Source organism: Maylandia zebra, linkage group LG23 (genome assembly GCF_041146795.1).
Source record: "Maylandia zebra isolate NMK-2024a linkage group LG23, Mzebra_GT3a, whole genome shotgun sequence".
Taxonomy (NCBI): Eukaryota; Metazoa; Chordata; class Actinopteri; order Cichliformes; family Cichlidae; genus Maylandia; species Maylandia zebra.
This window is the reverse complement of record NC_135188.1, coordinates 30,340,566-30,345,826: the sequence shown is the minus strand read 5'-3', so window position 1 is coordinate 30,345,826 and position 5,261 is coordinate 30,340,566. Positions and strand designations below refer to the sequence as shown.

Below are 5,261 nucleotides of genomic sequence, written 5' to 3'. Positions count from 1 at the left end.
GCTTGTCTGTGCCTCTGCCTTTGTCTATGAATTTGTTCATTTTACATGTTGTATTAGTTTTATTGTTACATTTATGTCTAGTGTCACCTCCCTGTGGACATATGATTGTCATATAATACTGGCGATCAAATCTGTCATGGATATTTTCAAAACTGGGGAGTATTACCTCCTTCTGTCCTGTCTGGAGCTCTCACCAACATTGATCCATCACTGCTGTCTATTATTAACAGCTCATGAGGCAAGGTTGCATGCTACTTTAAACATGCTGAGGGAACTCCTTCACAAATAACACTTAATCTTGATGACAGTTAATTTGGTAATTTTTTTTCAAAGTGTAGAACGTCAGTTTAGGTCATTATTAAGCAAATTACAGATTTGTTAACCCTTTTCAGTCTGGTTTCAAAAGCAGCACTCCACCGATACTGCTCTATAGCAATCTTTTATTGGCTTCTGACACAGGGTCAAGGTCAAGTTTATTTATATAGCACATTTCCAAACAGTCAATGTTGCACAAAGTGCTTAACAATGTAAATAGTAAGAGGATATGTTCTTTAATCATTCTTTAATCTCAGTGCAGCCTTTGATACTGTTGAGCATAATATTTACAGATATTTTACTTACTAAGATTTTGGTATCTCTGGCTCTACACTGAAAAAAATGCAATAGGGTGGTTGTTGAATTTGCATAGAATTACTTCATATATCCAGCATGACTAATTTAAATTTCACATCTAAACATATTTTTGTCTTTTAATTTTCACATATTCTTTAAGAATATTCATTCTTTTAGAACAAATCATGTTGAAAAGAAACAAGTTAGTCGTGTTTTATCCTCAAGCTCCGCCCCCTGGAAAGGAAAAATCGGCTGCACTGTCCGCCATTTTTGTCTCTCGCTTTGGAAAATCTACTACCATCTGGAGTTTTACACTTGAAGGTAAATACGATTTTAAAGCTAACACACCAGTGAGAAAGAGTGTAGACCCTTTATATATGTGGACTTTTACTGGGTGTTGTTATTTTACAGGTATGTGGGCTGTTTATCGAAAACCATGAAAGGCCAATGTTAGCTAGCTCCAGTTAGCTAATGGTAACCGAAATTATGCGATAAGCAAATTAGTAATTAAAATATATAATGTGAGTTAATATTGTTTGTATATTCTTTCAGTTTAAATTAACAGACTATTACAAACTTGCATCGGTGTCTGTAGTAAGTGGTGGTACCTGCAGTGTCTTAACCATTAAACAAGCTAATGTAGGGCCGGGATATGACTAGTTTGTTGAAACATGTCTGCTGCCAATGTGACTGCTCACACACGGTAACATTATCAGCACATAGCCACAGCCGCTAAAAACATGCTGAAAGGTCAATCTAGCTTCTGTAGTCAGCAGCTGGAAGACTCAACACAGACCCAAGATTCAGTGTAACGGTTATCTAAATGTTGTGTGTCCTGTTTGTAAGCCCAGAAAAAGAAATAAAATAAAATGACGACCTTGAGCTTCAAGCTAATGCTAATAGCATAAAGCAACTAATGTAATGATGAGGTTGTTAAATTAGTAAAAATACAGTAAATATATCCAACATGAATCATTTATATTTTTGGTCTAAACATAATTAAGTCTCACGCCTTTCACTTGTTTTAGAAGGATGTTCAGTCTTTTAAAACCAGTCATATCAAAATAACAGAAAATAGTTATGTTTTCTGTTGAAACTCCACCCCCAGGGTGTGTTCTACGAGGGAAAATTCACTGTGGCGGTCCGCCATTTTTTGTCTTCGCTTCGTTTACGTTTGGTGCTGAGCTTTACTTTGTCGAGGTAAACTGAAAACTACATGTTTGAGAGGAAACGAAGAGAACATCCATTAGATGGGGAAGTTTTTCTCATGAATTGCTGTTGAGCAACATAATGGAAAAAACAAGTCATTCCTTAAGTTAACTAACGATAATGCTAGCTTAAGCTGCGGGACAATATTATGTGCATTAGCTTTTTTTCAGTGTGTGCCCAGTCACATCCGCTTGTTTTTTCTCAGTGAATACAGACTAACAAACTTGTGTCCATTTAGTTAACAGTTAAATAAGCTAGTTTGCCATGGGGTGGGCTCTGTGTGTGTGTTCGGGAGAGGGGGTGGGGGTCTTCACTAAAGTCGGTTTATTTAGGGCATGACACCTATGCAGTACTCATTAGGAGAGGAAGTGCATGACGTGGGGCTTTATTTCATGTTCTGGGGCAGTGAATGTAATCTACTGATAACATGTTAAAGACACACAAAAACCCAACAAATTGTTTTAACTGATTTATAGAGAGACTGAGAGGAGGGCTTAAAGAGATAAAAAATAATGACAATATAAATATATTAAATTTATTTTTTCTGTATCGATATATGGTGCTTATCCCTGCTGAAGGGCAGATTGGTGTTGCTTCAGAACACTTCTCTAGCGCTGTTATGTAGAGGTGTTACAGTTAAGGTTTTAATAACATTATTTTATTTACTAGTGAAGATTTGCATCTGTAAGGTAAATTTTCTGGAAAAGTCAAATTAACTAATTTAACTAAGTATTAATGAAAGACCTTGATGTGTATATGACAATAATAGATGTAGTTTCTGGGTCATTTGGCAGAACTGCAAAATGGCCAGAAGGAGGCAACTGCTGTGGTTGCAAACAGGCTTTGGGTGGTATGGAAGTAAGGGCAACTATGGAACTGCTCAGCAACATGGGACCCATAGCTAATAAATAGTAATATGACAAAAAATAACAACTTTGTGTGGATGTAGCCTTGTGAGATTTGAGATTTTGACAGCCTTTTTATGTGACAACTTCTCTTTTTAGATACAGAGTTTAAGCGCATTACCACCATACCACTGCAGTCCATATTACTCTCGCAGATAGATGTGCTATCTGACAAACTAATAAAGGTGTTCAAAAGGCGAGGAGGACAAATAGGAAGAAGACTTCAGAACATTCTGGAGCCCACGGCCCAGGTAAGAAAAAAATTAATTTGTGTATACACTTTAGGGAAAATAATAATTTTAACAAAATGCTGCTTGTCACTCTATGCCAGGAGTATGTTGAAAATCACCTGGGATTTTCACAATTTACCATGGGTGCGTTTTTTTTTTTTCTTTTTTCTTTTACCTGCATTAGAACGATTCATAGTTGAACACCTCTCTATGCTCTGACAGTATTCTGCTTCTTTGCATGGAGATTTCACTTCAGAAATGCATTACCTTTTTAAGCATTCTGAGGACTCAAATCACATGCTGTAATGAATCCATTTTTGTTCACCTAATGTGTTAATGTTAACATTTTTTGGAATAGTGACACAGATTAAAATAAGATTTGGTATAATGTTCTTTGACCAGTGTTCTGTTTAATTAAATTTTGGAATTCTGCATTTTCTAGGCCACAGATGAAGCCATTATCCAACGATCTAATAAGGAAACAACCATGGGAATTTACATCATAAAGTCAAGAGATGCCAATGGCAGCCCTGAGGACATCGGGATAGTCCTTGAAGGCCAGAGAGTCTGGCAGGATTTGGATAACTATACCCTAGCAGCTGCAATGCTGTTTGGACTAATGTACACTTTGAACCTCACCTACCCACTGGAAAAGTATACCTTCGAGGTATTATAGAAACTGGTTATGGAGCTCAAAAGGAACAGCCTTTCAAAGAAGGCCCAGGTTCTCAGGACCAGACTGTACGATTGAACAGTTTTCCAGTTATGATGTGGGAACAACATGTTTACCTCTTCGAATATGGCTCTTTTAAGCCAGCACTGGTAAAGTTGCAGTACATAGTGAAACTTATTTTTCTGGCACTTTTCAACTTGGGGCCTTTATTACTGCAGTTTTCACTTTTCAAGCCATGGCTCTTTTAAAAAAGAAATTCAAACTTTGAATGTCCATTTTTCTCAATGGAAATGGTGCCTTGCACCAATTTCACCAGTTTGCAATTTTATTCCCAAGGTGCACCACTACAAACAGATTGCATCGTGTAGTATTAGTGATTGTGATGTTTAGTGATAGAAGCAAGCCAATACTAATCAGTTTAGGTCTCTTGGTTGTGTGCCTGTGGGTTATGATGTTATTTTAAGTCTCTTCTTTGTGTCATTTTAATAATTACACCCCTGTTGCCATATTACCTCATGGCTCTTACATTTAAAAAACAATTTTTTACATAAGCGCGATGTCATAAGGCCCCACAATGTTGAATTCAGGTTACAGCAGATAACTTTGAGGAATGTTGTGGAATGTTTTTCAAGAGATGCATTGTACAAATATGACTCATGTATATTTTGGAAGCCTGAATTGAAAGTCCATTGTTACAACTGTGTAGTATTTTCAAAAATACAGGTCATTGTTCAAAAATGTTTTGCTTATTTCTTTGATTGAAGAGAAAGTGTACAGTACATACAGTAAGATCAGCCTTAATTTAGTTTTATTTATTGAACACTCAATTATATATTAGATTATATATTATATATTAGAAATTTGTTATAAAATAAAATAAGCTTACCATAAAATAATCTTGTCAATATAACACATAGTAGTCCAATACAATTAACACAAAAAGTTCATGTCTGATAAACAAGTGGTTTCTATAAATATTTGACCGGAATGAAAAACATAACAACAACATAAAAAAGTCATGTTCGTGTTACCAGAAAAATGTGTGCAGGTATAACATAAAAAACTAAGGTTAACCAAACATAACTTAATTTCGTGCAACCGATTACAATGATTTTTTTATGTTTATCCCACTGATTATTTTTTTCAGTGTAAGTTACATTGGTTTTCTTACAATTTAGAGTTTCTCTGTCATCGAGAAAGTTCATCTTTAACATTGCCTCTCAACCTGTGGGGCCTTCCACAAGGTTCAGTCCTGGGTCCACTATTATTTTCTTTCCACATGCTTTCCTTAGCTGCCAACATTCAATCTGTTATTAACGTTCCTTATCAATTCTACATTTGTCTGTATAAGACTGATCTCCCTAGTTATCTGTTTAACCTGAACTAGTAATTGACTCTCTAGAAGTTACCTTGTTTTAAACACCAACAACACTGAGACCATTATTACTGCCTCTCTTACTGCTATATCCTGAATCAGTCAGGCTCTTGCTTCTTTTAGTTTATTTGCTAAGTCTAGCATTCAAAATCTTGGCATAGTTCTAATCTGGACCTATAGCCTATGTGTCTGCATCTTTCATTTAAGAAACCTTTCTAAATTGTGAATTATTCATCATATGTATCATCGGCCTTAGA

General features: G+C 35.8%; 1 long non-coding RNA gene across 2 annotated transcripts; it reads left to right on the top strand.

Annotated features, from left to right (window-relative positions):
* The first annotated feature begins 659 nt into the window (after positions 1-659).
* LOC143415109 (uncharacterized) lies at positions 660-4,767 on the top strand. 2 transcript variants are annotated; one of them, XR_013095719.1, is made up of 3 exons: positions 660-933; positions 2,826-2,977; positions 3,399-4,767. It is a non-coding gene; the product is annotated as an uncharacterized LOC143415109 (long non-coding RNA). The 2 variants fall into 2 exon arrangements; XR_013095720.1 differs by lacking the exon at positions 660-933 and adding an exon at positions 1,169-1,812.
* The last annotated feature ends 494 nt before the right edge of the window (positions 4,768-5,261 follow it).